Source organism: Hyperolius riggenbachi, chromosome 2 (assembly GCF_040937935.1).
Source record: "Hyperolius riggenbachi isolate aHypRig1 chromosome 2, aHypRig1.pri, whole genome shotgun sequence".
In the NCBI taxonomy this organism is placed as follows: domain Eukaryota; kingdom Metazoa; phylum Chordata; class Amphibia; order Anura; family Hyperoliidae; genus Hyperolius; species Hyperolius riggenbachi.
The window spans coordinates 433,612,582-433,632,737 of NC_090647.1; the positions used below are offsets into that span (position 1 = coordinate 433,612,582).

The following is a 20,156-nucleotide window of genomic DNA, read 5'->3' on the forward strand; positions in this document are numbered from 1 at the left end:
TCTAGGAAGCATACAGCTGTTTCAGAGTTTTTGCTTTTAATTAGGGTAGCTGCTACCTTTAAAGCAAGGGGGACAATTGCCCCCAAGCATCTCTCATTTAAAAATTTGATTCATCTGGCCAGGCCGCTGGTTACCATTGGCAGACAAGAGAAGGAGACAGGGCCGCCCAGATTTCTCCCCATCCACCCAAATGCAGTCATGTACAACAGAAGGTGAGGGTACAACTCACCTGTCAGCATTGCAGCAAGTTCCCTACCATATCACCCCTCTAGTGGTGCCTCTCATTTCTGCACCGCTGGAGGAGTTACAGAGGACACACTGTGACTGTGGGAAATAGGGAAGGCTTGCTGAAGTACACGCAGTGATGACAGGTGAGTTGAACCCTTGTATCTGCTCTGCACTGCTCTGCATATGGTAGGGAAGCTACCTAATCCGGGGGGGGGGGGGGGTAAGTCTGGCTATATATATTGGGGGCAACCTAATTCGGGGGGACACTTTTGGATGTCAAAATGTCAAAACTTGGGGGGAGACTACTTCACTACTTAAGACCGGAGAGCACGGCAAGAGATCGGGGGGGCTGGGGGGGTCAGCAGTGGTGGTGGTCAGGGGAGCCCCTAAGTTACATTTGTTCTGGCCCCCGTTGGAGATAGAGATGGCCGTGTACAAGATATAACTACAGGCAAGATTTACAAACCTTTGACAACAAACTGCTCTTTGTTGCTCTTCAGCTTTAGTAAATCAATCCCAATAATTATACTTTAAATAGCCAAGTTATATTACTGTACTTTGAATTTATCTAGTTTATATGCACTCATTAATTTTTTAGCAACAATAAAAGCCTCATAAGTTACCTTTAACTTCGCACTTTTATCAAGGAAAAGTTTAGTATTTAGGGAGTCTGTATATAAAAATGGAACATCTAAAATGTGCTTTGCGGAAACAGCAGTGCATAGCAAATCATGTTTATTTGCCAATTACCTGAGTGCCTTTAGGAATGTGCAATCTAATATGATACCATTTCAAAGGGGAGATGGAATGATTTGCCTATAGCTATGCTGATATATGTTTTATCTCTGATCTCTATTTTATAATCTCATTATGCTCTATATACAGTAGCAAGGTAGAACACATTTCTGAGAAAAACTTCACTGAAGTTTGGTGCTAAAATCATGTATTAAGGAACTTTAAAATACAGCTCAGCTGGGAAAGGACAGGATCTACGCTTAGCGATGACATAATTTAAAGTCCTTTCACGATCCATGCAAACTGAATTGAATTTGAACTTCCGGCACTCATTCTTTTATGTTTGAGAAAAAGTAGGTGTGGAATAAACCTATTTCTGTATTTTTGTTTTCTTGCCCTTCTTGTTTCTGCTGATTAAATGTTTCACTTCTGGCACAAATAACTGAGGTGACATGAAAAGTAACTGTGATGAAAGCTGTCTAATTGCAATCATGGCCCTTACTCAATTCACTTTTTCTCCTAAGTTTTCTCCAAGGAGATCATTTTTCCTCTTCTGTTTAAAACAGCGGTAGGGAACCTTGGCTGTCCAGGTGTGATAAAACTACACATCCCAGCAAGCATTTGCTTTTATTAATCATGACTGTGGCTGTCAGACTCCTGCAATGCATTGTAGGACTTATAGTTCCTTAACAGCTGGAGAGCCAAGGTTCCCTACCCCTGGTTTAAAATAACCTTTCAGCAATCTGCAATGGCAAATGTACTAAACAGTAGGTGAGAAGTTCTAGCAAAATCATTTTGTGAATTTTCTTGCTTGCTGGTGGCTTACATGGCATTTTATTAGACTTTTATCAGTTTTAAAAGAGATGCCTCATTTGAAAGCTGCTGCTGCACTGATAGCCTCTGTCGGGATAACTTGTTTGGCTGCCTAGTGTGTGGGAACAGTGCTGCTCGGATACCACTTTTCACTATCTGGATCTAATTCGGATCCGGATACCCAGATATCCATTCCGGGTCGGATATCCGAGATTAAAATTTTCCAATCCGGATCCAAATCGGATATCCGACCTCAGTATCCGGCCGGATTCGGATATCCAGATAGAAAATAGGAAGTGACCTGTAAAATGGCAAAAAACCCTTTCGGAGGTCTCTCTCTCTCTCTCTCTCTCTCTCTCTCTCTCTCTCTCTCTCTCTCTCTCTCTCTCTCTCTCTTCTATCTCTCTCTCTCTCTAGGCCTGGATGCCTTCGAAAGGGATTTTTGCCATTGAAGGTGATTTTGGCTTCTGCTCGATATTTAAACTAACTATCTGCCATATGGGAAATATGGGAAATCCGAGTTAGCTCGGATAGTCTATTGCAGTGTTTCTCAACATTTTATTGATATGTACCCCTTTTAAAACCCTGGACTCACCAAGTACCCCCTAGCATGGTAAACAATATCACACGTACCCCTTGACAAATATATATTTAATCGTAGTACATTATAATTGGTTCTAAACAATTTCCAAGCATTTACTATTGCTTTTAATTAGCTAAAATACTAATTTGGTGCTGTTTAAATAAGATTTATCATTTTCTAAAACTCTAAATGTGTTATTTTTGGTTAAGTATATCAAGCCCGAGTACCTGAACTCTTGGCAGGACTTCTGGGTCCCAGTCACTTCAGATCACATGACATTTCATGTGATTGGGATCCAGGAGACCACGTCAGCGGCACAGAACCATCCCGTGGTGGAAGAGGGGTGATGGAAGAGAGTCTTCCATCACCCCTCTTCCACCACCGGGTGGCACTGTATCGCTGGCACAGTCTTTTCTGAGCGCAATGATTCAACTTCTATTTCCTTACACTAGGTTCAGATTATGGTGGGATCATGAATCCATTGAACTGGACTTCAGCTTATATTAAAACAACTGCTACAGTGTAAGAGCATTGCTACACATTTTAAGATTTTTAATGGATGAGCAGTATGTAGTTCATCCTTTTGGCAGCTTGTTCATTTGCAATACAATGAAATTAATACAATGCAAATGAGACATTTATCAACAATGGTTTAATCTCATGCTGTGAAATAATTAAAAGTCTCCCATGTAGCTGCTCGCCATAGTCTAATTTTTTTTCTGTACCTGCCCTGAACTTCCAGAGAGAGCAGGGGAAAAGCGGCACACCCTACTGATAGGTTACGCATCATTATTCAATGGGGAGCTGCACCAATCCAATATTTTTAGACTGTAACCCAGTTCTTCACCTTTGATGGCATCATACATAGAAATAATTACATTTACTCTGCCGGTAATTATAACTATAGAAATGATAAACGTGGCCCTGAATAAAACGCAGAGCTCCTGATGTTTTCCTCTAGTAATTATTAATCTTGAAGCACTTAACTGTATTAATTAAATGCGTAAATGCCTTCGCCATATTAAATCATTTTGAATAAAACAACGTCAGCATCATAATAAAGAAGATACAAGACCCTTAAAAAATAAGACCAACAGCAAAAAAAAAAAATTCATTAAGTATTCTCTATCATGTTTCAGCAGAAGGTTTAAAGAAAAACTTATCTGAAAATTCACATGGCGAAGTCAAGGCAGACCTAATTAACTTAACAATGGGCTTGTAAGAAAGAAAGAAAAAAGTTAGGCGTAGGTAAAATGTCCCTAAGAACAATTAGTCATATCACTATACACCAATTCAAAAGCCTTTGGTAAAGTGTAGAAGGCGACATTCTTAAAGTGTGAAGTAATAGCGTGGCTGAGAGCTCCTAAGCAATACACTGATAAGCGATGTAATAACCTTTAATGGAAGTATGTGAACACTAAACTAAAAATGTTCACACTGTTTGATCCCAGCTTAGCTATGACAATTCTGAAGAGTTTTAGAATTTTATCATAAAAGATACTTAATTGATGTACATTTGAATAAATGAACTACTCAGTTCATGACTAACTCACCAGAAACTGGTAAAGGATTACTTAAACTCCTTACAAGTGCCTGGGTGTACTTAATACAACAAAAATAAAATCAGACTACTAGAACTTAGAACTGTAAAGAATTTTATTTTTTAGCTTCTCAGAATTCTCATTGCATTTTATAATTTCCCCTTTTTGGCTAAAGCTCCTCTTTAACCACTTGAGGACTCAGCCTTTACCCCCCCACCTTAAGGACCAGCGTGTTTTTTTATGATCTGTGCTGGGTGGGCTCTGCAGCCCCCAGCACAGATCAGGTTGCATGCAGAGCGATCAGTTCACCCCCTTTTTCCCCCCCTATGAGGATGATGTGCAGGGGGGTCTGATCGCTCCTGCCGGCTGGCATGTTGCGGGGGGGGGGCACCTCAAAGCCCCCCTCCGCGGTGAAATTCCCCCCTCCCTCTCCTTCCTCTCACCCCTGGTGATCGGGGCTGCACAGGACACTATCCGTCCTGTGCAGTCTGTGACAGGCTGTCATCTGTCACATGGCGGCGATCCCCGGCCGCTGATTGGCCGGGGATCGCCGATCTGCCTTATGGCGCTGCTGTAGCAGCAGCGCCAATCAATGTAAACAAAGGAGACAAACGTCTCCTGCATTTACATTTAGTCTGCGAGCCGTGATCAGCGGCTCGCAGGCTATTCATGGAGACCCGTTCCGTGATCTAACAGGAAACGACCGCTCGCGCGAGCGGCCTTTCCTGATTAATTAGGGATGCACCTGGCGACGCAGATGTGCATCACTGGTCCTCCAGCTACCACTTTGCCGCCGCACGGTATGAGTGTGCGGTCGGCAAGTGGTTAAGATTTGCTTTAAAACATGTTATCTATAGATTGGTGTCCTGTACCCTAAACAGGCCTCCATGTACTGTTTGCATCACATGATGCCATTACATCAATTAACATAATAATGGTCATGTGATTATTTTTTGTATTTACATAATACATTGTTTACATTCCAAAAAGCAAACACGTTAGGGGTAAAGAATTAGGAGTGTTTATACATTTGCTTCCCAACTACTATAAAGTAATTTCTTACATAAGTATTACTCATTTGCTGTTAAGGAAATGGATCATTTAAATCCACATATCACATGTTACCTATTAGTGTGAAGACAGGGTCTTCCAGCTAAAAATACCTACCTTTAAATTTTGACCACATAGCAGAAGCAACAGAGTGTGGTGAGTCAGTCTCAAGCTATGTAGGTGTGGCTGATGGGTTTTGCACCTGATCATACTGGATAGCAAAGTTATCCAGCAGACCAGTGGCCATGTGTATTGGACACTCTCCATCCTCCAGGCCTTCCAGTCGGTAAGGACATGCCAGAAGCCCGAAGTTGACCAAAGGACTGTAGTATGGAATGCTTCCAGGACAAGGGCGTTTTTAGGCTTCCCCACCACTCCACTGTGCCACTCTGCCCAGGGGAAGGGTAGGGGAGCTCCTTCCTGTTCCCCATATTCAGGGCTATTGCCAGCTTTTGTGCACTGCTATTGCCAGCTTTTGTTTACAGGCTCTATTGAGCAGCAAATGCACTCGCCTATTTGCCTGCAAACCAGAATTCAGCCAAACTGGCCACTTATCCCTTGACCTTATATACATATGTTTATTTCATCATGTACCATGTCAGGTACCCACTAAATGCAGCTTTAACAGGAGTTAATATATAGTGTAATGCTTAAACCAGAGGACATAGCGTCTCTTTTTATTGGGGATGAAAAAGTAAGCATACTTGTTTACAAATTATATATTTTCCCCAAGCACTATCACCGCAACTATACTTGATATAACATAATTAATCACGCTACACGGCAAGTTCAGATGATAAAAATGTAAATTGCATGGATTGGCCTTGGAATAGATTTGTAGGCAGCTTTTCCTCCAGCAATACTAGATCCTGTCTTGGACATCAAAGTAAAGATTTATCTATGTATGCTGGCTTGAATCAGCAACACTAGTTACATAGGTCTGTAATACCACTAGGGATGTGTAAGCCGGAATCTGCATCCTGTGTAAAATTAGAAACTGGCATCCATGGAATGTAAAAGGAAATAAGTTGTTGTCTAAAACCTTTCTGTATATTAAATAGTGAATGATAATGAAAACAGGTGCCATTTGCCTCATTGTGGAAATACATATTGCTATCGAGTGTGTATTCAGAGGATACATCTGGCCCAAGGAACACTACAAATTTGCTAGCGTGCGAACATAAAACTACAGTTGAAAGGCAAATGAAACTAAATTATTGATCAATGCTGGGAAGTATTTTGATATTCATGTATTCATGATCTCCTAAATTAAACATGTATATATGGATAAGCAACCTACCTTTCTGTATTTGAAGACATCGCAAATACAGGACTGATTTATTAAGTGTGAAGAGCAATGGAGAGCACAAGAGAACAAAGCTAATTTAGCAAAATAAGGGGTCATTTTTTTAGATGTTTCATGATAGGTATCAAAAAGTTAACACCCTTAAAAGGGAAATTAAACTGAGAAGGATATGGCGTTTTCCTTTTAAAATAATACCAGTTGCCTGACTCTCCTGCTGATCCTGTGTCTCTAATACTTTTAGCCACAGCCCCCTCAACAATCATGCAGATCAAGTGCTCTGACTGAAGTCAGACTGGATTAGTTGCATGCTTATTTCAGGTGTGTGATTACCACTACTGCAGACAAATAGATCAGCAGCACTGCCAAGCAACTGGTATTGCTTAAAAGGAAACATCCATATCCCTCTCAGTTTAGGTACCCTTTAACCTAAAAGGCTAGAATATTAGAGATTATCAGAGTTAAAGCTATAATTGCAGTAATAAGCACAAGGCACCATGGGAATAGTATGGTCATCTGAGCGCCCCCTCGGCGTCGCACAGCATCAGATTTGGGTGACACCATAGAATTTAATGTTAATAACAGCTATAGTGGCACAGCCTGGATTCCATTAAAATCAGTGACATAGCAATAGGGGATACAGAGGTTGCGATCACATCAGGGGCTCTGGACCAGAGGGGCCCATTAGGGGCCCTCCTTAATCTATCTTATTCATTTTTTCATTGGTGCTATGCTGGTAATGAACACCTTCACATGTGCATTGAATAGAAGTAATCCTTAACTGTTTCCTTACTCTGACTACAACTCTCAGACACTTCAGCTGTCCTTAGTAGGTTTTAGGGCTCCACATCAATAGAGTGATTGGGGCCCCATGTAAAACTCCATAATTCTGGTGCTGTCAATGACTGGACTACAAATTACGAGTGCAGAGGAAAAAAATAGGTAATCAGTAGATTGCCCGACGCAGGGACGGTCGTCCTTCGGCTTCTCCCTGCTCCCAAATTACAAGTGGCTGGACCATACTTATGCACCATGGAAGTATACTGTATTCACTAAACATCAATATGATTTACCAGTTTGACAGTGCATGTTAATTTCACTGAGCACTATGTAAACTGCATAAAGCATGCTAAGTAGTTTGTGTAGCCTGTGATATACACACATCACATATGTTGTTTGTATAATGTTCATTATGCTACTTGCTTTTGTGTATAATGTGAGTCATTTTTCTGTGCCATCTTTCACCTATCTCCAGCCTACCAACCACCAGCCAAATAACATTACAATATGTCTCTAGACCAGGCTTTCTCAACCAGGGTTCCCTGGAACCCCAGGGTTCCTTGAGTACTCTGCAGGGGTTCCTTTGCATTTTTCCTCAACGTGGGGGAAGTATATAAAGCACACTATAATAGGTGGTACTGTAACAAGAAGCACTAATTTGGGGGGTCAGGAGACAGTATAATGAGTGGCAGTGTAATAGGGGTAGTGAAATAAACAGCCACATATACTTTTAAAGACCATGCCTCCTGCAAAATAAATGCAGGGGGTCCTCGAGATCAAAACATTGTTTGCAGGGGTTCCTTGAGATCTAAAAGTTATTTGCAGGGTTCCTCCAGGGTAGAAAGGTTGAGAAAGGCTGCACTAGACATACTGCTGAATGTAAGTGAAGGAAATCTGGCTTCAAAAGTCCTCAAATACAATGCCAAAATTCATCATTTTAACAAGGCCCCAACTGTTGTACTGCAAAAGTACTTTTTATGTTTGTGCATTTCCCAAGTAATCAGCTCACTTTTTCTGTGTCAAATTTGATTTCCTTAACACTCTGTTCCTTTATTATTACTGTCTTCTCCCAAGAAACAGCCATGTATTTTAAAGAAAAGGTAAACACAATACAATGTGACAACTCTACACACTATACTACCCCTAAGCCACTCAAATAATCAATATGTAATTCTTCTCCTTCAGGACTGATACTGTATACATTCACTTCTCTTCCGTTATTATCTTTATAATCATCTTCCTCCCTAACTTTTACATTGATCCAATCCCCTCTAACTCACCCTGCACCCATTCCTCCACCTTGGCCCCTGCATTGTCTAAGCTGTTCACTGTGGTGTTTTTCTCAACCCCCAACATGCACTTATCCTGTTATCCTGAAAAAAGCTTCCCTCCTTTAATCTTTGTTCTATAGCTACCACTCTATTCCTCTTCCTTTTATGCCTAGAAAAAAACATGTATAATTTGTATACAACAAACTAACAGAGTTACTTATCTTCAACTTACTGTTAGAGTCTCTTCAATCTGGATCTCACCTCATAAATGAGACCAATGACATCTTCAGAGATAAATCACAAAACAACTTGTTTCTCCTCTTTTTATTGGGGCTTTTCCTGCATTTGCACGGGTGACTACTCTCTTCTACTCCTCAGTACAGACCCTGAGTTCCTTCAGCTGATTTCCTTAACTGATGACTATCTATCACTACCCAGGAGTCATTGGACCTGTATTCATTTCTTACGACACCTTCTCCATAGGAAAATTGCCTTCCTCTTCGATGTTTAACCACTTGAAGACCACAGGTTTTTACCCCCTAGTGACCAGGCAATTTTTTTTACAATTCAGCACTGCGTAGCTTTAACTATTTTTTGCTCAACCATACAACTCAACACCAAACTGAATTTCACCTCCTTTTCTTGCCACTAATGGAGGATTTTTTGGGTGATTGTTGCTGCAATTTGTTTTTTCTTAGTAATATTAATAGATTTTTTTTTATTAAAAAAAAACAACTATTTTTTTCTCTCCCCCCTAAATTGGCCCTGACTGCACTCCGTGCACTTCATTTCAGTTCTGATCACTGCTGTCAGGCTGCTAACAGATCCCCGCTATGTGTATTTGCAGGGAAGGGGCGCACCAGTGAGCATTCGTTCCCTGCTAATCCCCGCCACCCGCTCTTGATGCCAATCGGCGTTAGGCAGTCCCAGGAGAGCCATTATGTGTCTGCCAATCAGCGTAAGGCGGTTCGCAGAGTGGTTAATGTAGGGATAGTAAAAATATTTTGAATTGAGCAGCATTATGCAAATTATGTATGTATCCAGCTGAGGTAAATTGTGATTAGTCCATTTTCAAGATGTATATATTTGCATACAAAAGTGGCATAATCCTGCATCAACTCAAAATGATTTGCATCTCATTGACCATCCCTATTTTAATGTGTGTTTTTTTTTGGTTTTTTTTTTTTACATCATCTATATTAAACATAGCAAAGAAATGAACAGCGCTACTTAAAAACAGATGAATGCTTACCTGCAAAAAAGTGCAGACCCCACTCATGGGATACAAATACACAATGAGCACACATACAACCTGTCTACCACTTGGAGGATGTTAGTTTCCACTAACAGTTTGCATGCAATTTGTTAGGTACTCGTCCCTCCCACTGTCGAAGAAATCTTTCCTCCATGGGAGGGGACCTAACACTAACTAAATCCTACCTATGCATATGCATAGCCTGGGCGCTAACAGTAAAATTAAGAATTGCGCAGAAAAAGTGGGATCAGCGCATCACCAGGCCGCCTCTGAATGGCCTCAGCTCAGAGATGCGCTGAGCCCCCCCAGAGACTACAAACGCACCTTGAACCCAAACAGAGGCTCTGCATATACACCAAAGAAAAACTAACAAGTGGGAGCAGCTGACCAGAATTAAATCAAACATAGCAAAGAAATGAACAGCGCTACTTAAAAACAGATGAATGCTTACCTGCAAAAAAGTGCAGACCCCACTCATGGGATACAAATACACAATGAGCACACATACAACCTGTCTACCACTTGGAGGATGTTAGTTTCCACTAACAGTTTGCATGCAAACTGTTAGTGGAAACTAACATCCTCCAAGTGGTAGACAGGTTTACTGCATGCAAACTGTTAGTGGAAACTAACATCCTCCAAGTGGTAGACAGGTTGTATGTGTGCTCATTGTGTATTTGTATCCCATGAGTGGGGTCTGCACTTTTTTGCAGGTAAGCATTCATCTGTTTTTAAGTAGCGCTGTTCATTTCTTTGCTATGTTTGATTTAATTCTGGTCAGCTGCTCCCACTTGTTAGTTTTTCTTTGGTGTATATGCAGAGCCTCTGTTTGGGTTCAAGGTGCGTTTGTAGTCTCTGGGGGGCTCAGCGCATCTCTGAGCTGAGGCCATTCAGAGGCGGCCTGGTGATGCGCTGATCCCACTTTTTCTGCGCATCATCTATATTAACATGTCAATCCCTCCTGTTTTTGCCTATTCTATGAAGAAAAAGGTTTTACACAACCCAGCAGCAGTTTTGATATTTTAGCTATGTCCCTATATAGTCATCAACAGCTTTATCACTTCTTAAGATACCTAAGTGACATATACATTGTTTTATTTGCAAGCTAGACTCTCCTTGAGGGCTTTTACCCCCTGGAATGATCATATTTCCTATGCACTATAAAGTGATAAACATGAGAAAAAAATGGAAAAAAAAAGTTTTAGTACACAAAGTGCTACCGTAGATAAAAAGCGCTGATTTATTAGAAAACTTAAATTGTGTTGCTGCTTGTATGTAAGGTGGCAGTGTTCAGTTTTGAAATAAAGGTATATTTATCTACATCATGTGCTTTTCTACCAGTACTACAATTATACTTAAACATTTCTAAAGTAAAAAGAGGGAATGAAAGATTTACAGAGAGTGTAATTAGTTTCTTTATTACGGATGTGGTCTCAAAGCTTTCCTTGTTGGTCTAATGCTAACCCCCCAACTCTTATATATTGCAATGGTGATCTAGTAGCCCCCTTGTTCTAATAGCTTCCTCTGGTGTTCTAGTGATCCTCCCTCCTATTAACAGCTTTCCCTGGAATCTAGTGGACCCTTTGTCCTTTTTATTGTTTTTTTCTGATAGCCTAGGAGTCTCCTTATGGCCATTTAAATTGCCCTGGTAGCCCAGTGCAGGGCTTTTCAACCCTGTTTTCAAGGCCCACCAACAGTGCATGTTTTGTTGAAATCCACAGAGGCAGATAATCAGCTCTGCTGAGAGACTAATTACCTCACCTGTGCATGTTTGTGGTTTCCTGCAAAACATGTACTGTTGGTGGGCCTTAAGGACAGGGTTGGGAAGCCCTGGCCTAGTGGATACCCTTCACCCCCTTTAGTTGTATTTGGCAATCTAGTGATCCAAGCTACCCCCCCCCCCCCCCCGCAGAGACCATCTGCAGGAAATGATGCTGGAATCTCTCACCTCAAACCATTAGCATGGAAATTGTGGTGCTCCTATGAGTTGTACTGAAAACAGTCTCCTGCAACACATTAACTGGGCCCCACATTGATAAAGGCTGTATACAGGTAAAAGAAGTTGACTGCAGTGTGAGACACAAAGAGCTTCAATCACTGCAGGAACTGAGGGAGGTGCAAAGGTGGGGGAGTGCTGATGGGGGAGTGAAAGAAGCGATCAAACACCAGGGCAGGATATCCAGTTTAGTCCCCTAAATGTCATGTAGCATGATGAGTGAAGTAAGAAATACTTTGCCAATTAAAAAAACATAAACTAGGTCTATATTTTTTTTTCATAAGAAAATTCACGCTCTGTACCGTCACTATTGACAGATTCATAATTTATGAAGAGTATCATCTACATCTTGCTATTCTGCCTTGACTGACATCTTGGCAGAGCTATGAGTGGAGAACCCTGCTCACCACTTTACATAACTTTTTAAGCAGATAAAAACATCCTCTATAATAAAACCCCTGTGTCCCTGTGTAGCGCTGTCTCTGTGTAGCTGGGTCCGTGCTTTTTGCTACTGCGCATGTATGCAGCATGTACCCGGACAGCAGTTGGAACTGGAGGACAGGGCCAGTGAGCCAGGTGGGCGGACGGGTGTTCGGGCACGATCGGTGGGTGCACGCGCATGCAAAGTTAAAAAAAAAAAAACCTTGAGCCCGTTTTTTAATGGGCTTGGGTCTATTAGTTGAATATAAAAAGCTGAGTAGCTTCTCTGTCTCAGAAGACTTGGTATGTCTGTTTTCTTAGAGCTTCTGCAGATGTACATCACGCAGTGTGATGCTGTCTTCTTCCCTCATTATCATTGCTGCTCCCCTCCTCACCCACCCTGATTACCATCCTAATCAGTTACTAAAAGTCAGTGCTAACTCTTTACTTTGTGTTAGCACTCATACCTTTTGATAGCTGTAATAAAAACTTTCATTATTGTATTGATATTCTGTCTCAGACCTTAGTCAGATCCTGGTGTGTTTGAACCGGCAGGATCCCGGGGATTCACACATAGCTTAGGTTCATTATTGGAATTATTATTGATATTCTGTGTTGACCTTTTGCTTGTACCTCTTACCCCGCTCTATGCCTCCTGATTCTGTACTGTGCTTATCTGATCTGTTGCCGATTCTCTGCCTGATTACCGACCCTGATTTCTGCTTAACGATTCTGTACTGTTTCTCCTAATCTGTTGCCGACTCCTGATTGTTTGACCACTCTGCTACCAGTGGGTTCCTCCCACTGGGGCTTCCCGCCTTGGTGGCGTTTGCCTCTGTACTGTGCACCAAACACGTCGTGTACTTCTCATAATAATAAAATATACTGATTTGTTATGTTCTGTACTGTTTGTATTGCTCATTGCTGCTTCCGCATTGGGCAATTTCTGTCTGGCATCTGCGGGTGCTCTGTGAATGAATGTCTGTTTCCTCAAAGTCTGCTGTCAGTTTGACAGACATTCATCTGATCTGTGGTAGATCAGTTCCTCTTCCTGTTCTGTTATTATATTGCTTATTGCTGCTTTCGACTTTGTGCAATTTCTGTCTGTCATCTGTGGATGGTTCAGCGGAATAGTCTTGCTGTGCCCCACAGCTCCACTTGCTGGCTGGATTTGTTTCTCCCCAGGTGTATTCCATTACTGGGCTCCTCTGTCTGAACGCCTGTGGGAGATCTCCTCAGAGTCATCATACACGCTGTGCACTGACCGTGGAGATTGTTCCCGCAATCATTACAGTAGGTAAATACTTGCTCTACTTACATAACATGTGTATTACACTGTCCACACTTTAATTTTAGTGATTTTTCTATAGTAAAAAAGAGACAATTCTTCTTAGGATTTTCCATTTTGACTCTGTCTACCTTGAAGCCAATCCTTACATAATTTCCTCCCGTACTCTGTCTGTGCCTTGCCCACCCTCCTCCCAGTCTTCAGACACCCCCACCCAGCTCTAGAATGGAAAGTGCATCGTCATTGTGTGACTGCAGAGCTGGTTTCAGCTTCTCAGCATAAGAAATATTGGCCAATCGGAGAGGAACAGAGGTGTGGGAGGGGAAAACGTTAGGGAAAGAGGCTTCAGCCAATCAGACTGCATTAGATAAGTCTGAGGGGCAAGTAAAGAAAAAAAGAGAAAACCCAGCATTCCCTGCAACTTCCTTTGTGCAGCAGATGTACCTAATAAGAGCCAGGGAAACTGGGGAATGATCTTTTATAGAGGAAAAGAAAGTAAGAGAGATTTTTATCTTTTGGATTGCCTGATTAGCACCCTTTTTACTTGTTTGCCAGATAAAAATAAAGAAATTATTTTTGATCTGATGCCTGACAGTTACGCTTTAAGATGCACACAATGTATTTCAAAGGATCCTTTTTTGAATTTACATTGGACACTAATTTGGTATAGAATCTGCAATAGTTTCAAATCTTGTATCCAAGATTTAAGCAAATCTGAATTGAGGATTATATAAAGACTGCCCTATGTATGATTAACTTTAAGACAATACCAGTTGCCTGCCTGGCTGTCCAGCTCATGTCTTGAGGCTGCAGTAATGTCACACACTTAAAGGCATTGTGGATGGCTATTGGCTCCAAGACCAAGGCTCAGATGGAGTCCTTACAGAAAAGAGATGTGGACTTTGATTGTTGCCTATTTAGACCACAAGTTTCTGGGAATCATTAAACTCCAAATCATGTTCTGGAAGTTTAAAATTATAAATATGACTTAAACTGTACCCAAATTGAGTTAAAAGAAGAAATGTATACATACTTGGGGCTTCATTCAGCCCCCTTCAGGCTGATCGGTCCCTCGCTATCCTCCTCCGCTGCCTGGATCCTCCGCTATGGATCCTGGTAATGCCATTAATCTGTGTAGGCACAATCCGGCAGCGCACACTCTCCCGTTGTGTTCCTGGGGCCGGGACCATTCTGTGTCTGCACAGTAGTACTGGGCAGGCACAGAACCATCCCGGCAAAATTAACACAATGGGGGTGTGCACACTCCTGGGCCGCTCATGCGCACTTTGCCCTGACTATTTGAATTACCAAGACCAATAGCAGAGGATCCATGTGCCAGAGGAGGACTGCAAGGGACAGATAAGCCTGAAGGGGACTGTAAGAAGTCCCAGGCATGTATAAATGTATTCTAACACATCTCAAGTTTCCTTTAAAGAGCAACTGTAACCAAGGATTGAACTTCACCCCAATCGGTAGCTGATACCACCTTCCCCTAGAGAAATTTTTACCTTTTTTCAAATAGATCATCATCTACGATAGCTAATGTTTGGTGAAACCCCTCTAATAGTGTGATGTCAGGAGCCCTTTTTGCTAAAGTTCCTCTTTAAATCTAATAATTCATTCAATCAGATTTTTGGGTTTCTCTCTGATTTCACTGGTAGCATGCATTTTCTATATCAGTAACTCAAAATCAAAGGATTAACTTGATATCTAAGGCTTAAATAGTCTACGAAAGGGCAATCAATTGCAAATTTAATCAATATTTCAGCACAGGTTTTCTTTAAAACTCACTGTCATTGAATGCATTCCAATTTACATTGTTAGCTTCAAAGCAAACATTACACCCTGAAAATGTATACGATTAATTATTTCTAGTTAGATAGAACAATTTAATTAAAATACTAAACTCATTAGTACTTAGTACTTTGTTCTGTTTCGATAGGCATTTTTATTTTTTTTTGTTTTTCACTAATGTAGCTCTATAATTATACAAAATTATTAGCATCTTAAAAATTAATTTACCTCTTCCTGCCTTAGTAATCTAAAATTTGCTTTTAATTACCTCTATGTTATTAAATTCCTTTATCATCTTAAGACCAAATATACATTAAAAAGAAATAAAAGATCAAATTATCATTTCTCTTACTGTGTACCTTGTAAGATCTGCAGCTGGAGGGCAGTGCAAGTACACAATTCTAGAACAGTGTGTGAGATCAAGTCAGTTATTTAGGTTGTATAAATTATATATAATACCTTTAGAAGTACAATGGAACTGGCTGATTTTGCACACTGTTTAACCGGGTCTTGTCAAAATGTAGTTTAATCACAAGACAATAAAATGAGTAACAATAATCATTCAGTATGCTTCATGTATCGGCAGGAAGGGTAGCTTGTGTCTTTGCAATAGCTAATCATCAGCTGTGCCACTCGTATGGAGATCAAAGAATACGGTCATCCTTTTATGGAGACTCTGTGAAGAGACGCTTGATCTTTGAAGGAGGGTGAGAAGTTGCTCTTCTGACAACAATATACTTTTTTTGGAGAAGTGACATACCCTGTTGGGTGCACAAGTATTGCTATTGCTCATGAGAATACAAGTATATTTGGAATGGGAAGAAAAGATAATATAACACAATGAGCTGAATTGCGCTAAGCTGAAACTTGAAGTTTTACAATACTTCCTTGCAGTGGGATCGACACAATAGCCTGACTGTGGAACTGCATCTACATACAGTAAATGCTGAATGGAGATGAAAAAGAAATATTTCTATTTCAGTACATTCTACTGAAAATATGTATTTTTTTAGGCATACGTTGGGATTACATTAACTGAAGCAGAGAGTAAAAAGCATATCCGATACTTGAATTGTGAGTTTATTTTCATGTTGGTTACATTAGATGACTCAAAAGTGCTCTTTAGATAGTTCTGTAAATATAACTGATTAATGTTTTATATTATGTGTATATTGATTTCAACAGCATACACCAGAGTTCTCTCACTGCATCCTTGCCTTTGGAAGTAGAAATACGCCCCTGCCTCAGAATATAAGGAAATAAATTCTGCTGCGTGTCAGTGATGTCACTAGGGCAGGGGTCGGGAACCTATGGCTCGCGAGCCATATATGGCTCTTTTCATGCCTGCGTATGGCTCTCTGGCTCGCTAAAAGACGGGTGACAGAGCGGCCAGAGAGCCTGTGTTTAGTAATCTGCCCCGCTGTAATCTGCGCCGCCGCCCCGCCCCCCTCCTCCATGCCGGTAATCTGCGCCGCCGCCCCGCCCCCCTCCTCCATGCCGGGTGTTTGTAATTGCGCTGATGCTGGCGCTGCCTGTGTGATGTCACACGTTACGTGTGACACATCGGCGCAGCCGGCGGGAACTGAGGCAGCTTGGCGGGGGGAGGAGCCGACCCCACGACGTGCGACCCGGAGGCAGCCGCACCCATAGGTACTGCTCCGGAGCGCACAAGCCAGCAGCAGCCGTCGCCGCCGCCGCAGGAGCCGCCGCAGTCACTCCAGGACAGGTCCAGGAGGTCACTCCAGTCTGGTAAATTCATTTGTGGGGAAATCGTCTGCCAATGAGATAGGATAGGCATTTGTGGGGAAATCGTCTGCCAATGAGATTGCATTTGTAGGGAAATTGTCTGCCAATGAGATTGCATTTGTGGGGAAATAGTCTGCCAATTGAGATTGCATTTGTGGGGAAAGCGTCTGCCAATGAGATTGCATTTGTGGGGAAATCGTCTGCCAATGAGATTGCACTTGTGGGGAAATTGTCTGCTAATGAGATTGTACTTGTGGGGAAATCGTCTGCCAATGAGATTGCACTTGTGGGGAAATTGTCTGCCAATGAGATTGCATTTGTGGGGAAATCGTCTGCCAATGAGATTGCATCTGCCAATGAAATTGCATTTGTGGGGAAATAGTTTGCCAATGAGATTGCATTTGTGGGGAAATTGTCTGTCAATGAGATTGCACTTGTGGGGAAATCATCTGCCAATGAGATTGCACTTGTGGGGAAATTGTCTGCCAATGAGATTGCATTTGTGGGGAAATCGTCTGCCAATGAGATTGCACTTGTGGGGAAATCGTCTGCCAATGAGATTGCACTTGTGGGGAAAACGTCTGCCAATGAGATTGCACTTGTGGGGAAATAGTCTGCCAATGAGATTGCACTTGTGGGGAAATTGTCTGCCAATGAGATTGCATTTGTGGGGAAATTGTCTGCCAATGAGATTGCATTTGTGGGGAAATTGTCTGCCAATGAGATTGCACTTGTGGGGAAAACGTCTGCCAATGAGATTGCACTTGTGGGGAAAACGTCTGCCAATGAGATTGCACTTGTGGGGAAAACGTCTGCCAATGAGATTGCACTTGTGGGGAAAACGTCTGCCAATGAGATTGCACTTGTGGGGAAATAGTCTGCCAATGAGATTGCACTTGTGGGGAAATTGTCTGCCAATGAGATTGCATTTGTGGGGAAATTGTCTGCCAATGAGATTGCATTTGTGGGGAAATTGTCTGCCAATGAGATTGCACTTGTGGGGAAAACGTCTGCCAATGAGATTGCACTTGTGGGGAAAACGTCTGCCAATGAGATTGCACTTGTGGGGAAAACGTCTGCCAATGAGATTGCACTTGTGGGGAAAACGTCTGCCAATGAGATTGTACTTGTGGGGAAATAGTCTGCCAATGAGATTGCACTTGTGGGGAAATTGTCTGCCAATGAGATTGCATTTGTGGGGAAATTGTCTGCCAATGAGATTGCATTTGTGGGGAAATCGTCTGCCAATGAGATTGCATTTTGTGGCCAGCCGGCCCTCCACCATGTGGACTATTGTGCACCTCATCTGTCCACCCACCAAGCAATATCACCTGCCCACCCAGCACCTTGACCTACCTCTCCGCACCCTGACCTGCCGCTCCCATTATTTACTGGTGAATGCTGGCCAGTGTACGATTATTTTATGGTGAAATGCTCCCCACTTTACGATTAATTTCTGGTGAAACATTGCTGCATTAGAATTACTTTATGGCGAACCGCTGCCCCATTATGATTATTTGGCACCTATGGGGGAGCCCCATCCACATTTTCGCAGGGGGGGCCCAGTGATTTCTAGTTTCGCCCCTGTCCCCTGACCGGCCTTCCCAACCCACCACCCCTAGCCATCTCCCCCTGCCCAGGAGTTCACAACCTAATCCTAACCATTAGCAACTGCATAACAACGTTATTAAAGAATGCAGACACTTATTGTACTTTAAAAAGTGTTTGTTTTGCATAAAATGTACACATTACCTTGTATTTAGTTTTAAACATATTGTATGGCTCTCACAGAATTTCATTTTAAAATATGTCGTGTTTATGGCTCTCTCGGCCAAAAAGGTTCCCTACCCCTGCACTAGGGGGATGTATTAGGTGCAGATTACACCAGGTGTTACCTCCAGAGGGTGGGACACACAGGGCTGGGCTGAGGGAGGTAGAGAAAATGCATTTGTAGATCTGGCTAGTGCCTGGTCTTCTGTTCCATCCTCTCATGGTGCAGAATACAGTTCTGTGTTGAGCTGCTGCAAGCAGAAATAAGCCCCTCCACTTCTCCCAGGAAGCTGGTCACAAAAAGAACAGGTGTAGTCTGAGGAGACAGCAGCAAGAGAGAGGCACAGCGAGTGCTGAAAGCCAGTATAACTGCACTGTATGCTTGTACTGGTGTGTGTGTGTGTGTGTGTGTGTGTGTGTGTGTGTGTGTGTGTGTGTGTGTGTGTGTGTGTGTGTGTGTGTGTGTGTGTGTGTGTGTGTGTATGTGTGTGTGGTGTGTGTGTATGTGTGTGTGGTGTGTGTGTGTGTGTATATTTTACCCACACTGTATATTTTATATAGTATATACATAATGCATGTTGCTTTTGTGTATGGTACAGACCTCTGGACCCTTATGCAGAGTTTAGACTTGGGCTTGAAGTTACAGCCTCATCCAATGCGGCAAGGAGCCTACAAAGCAACTTCTGGAGGGAAACAGCAGGGAAGGGGGGCAGGTGGCCTCCCTCAGGAGCACAGGCCCAGTTGGGAACACTCCAACTGCAGCCCCTATGCCAGTGGTTTGTGTGGATATATGCATGTGTGGTTTTATGCATATGTATCGAACATTTGTCAGGTGGCAGTCATATGACCATACAGCTGCACTAGCCTCACCACTTGACTCATGGAGCACATGTAACTGCTACCAGCAACAGGTGTCCTACCCCCTCCCTGTTTGTACTCCCGCTTTTAGGCTCAGCCTTGAAAGCATAGCCAATCTGCTGTGTGGTACTGTCATTCTTCACCCCATTTTGTGATTTCTCAAAGCACACCTGAACTAAAAATAAAAAATCAGAGCTGGTATTTCCTGGGGGTTTTTCAGTGCCCCTATAACCTTGGTGTTCCCTCAGCTTAACTGGCCATCCTTCCATCTTCCTACTTTCACCCCCACCCCTTACCCTCCTCTTCCACATTCAAAGCCCTGGCAGAGCCCAGTATTATTTACAGTATTTATTTAGCTCCGACATACTACACAGAACTGTACAGCGTATATTGTGTTGTCACTAACTGTCCCACAGAGGGGCTCACATTCTAGTCCCTACCATAGTCATATGTCTATATCGTATACAGCATGTATCATAGACTAGGGCTACTTTAGAGGGAGGCCAATTAACTTATCTGTATGTTTTTGGCATGTGGGAGGAAACCGGAGTGCCTAGAGGAAACCCACACAGACATGGGGAGAGTATACAAACTCTTTGCAAATATTGATCTGGCTGGGATTCGAACCAGGGACCCAGCACTGCAAAGCAAAAACGCTAACCACTACACCACCGTGCTGCACCGTGCTGTCCAGTAGGAGCAAGGGTGCATGCTTTTTCCTCTAC

General features: G+C 42.4%; 1 protein-coding gene across 6 annotated transcripts in view; it reads right to left on the reverse strand.

The window, feature by feature from the left end:
* Positions 1–20,156, reverse strand: part of IL1RAPL1 (interleukin 1 receptor accessory protein like 1) — a 1,893,014-nt gene that overhangs the window by 506,582 nt on the left and 1,366,276 nt on the right. The gene's annotated exons all lie outside the window — the stretch shown is intronic.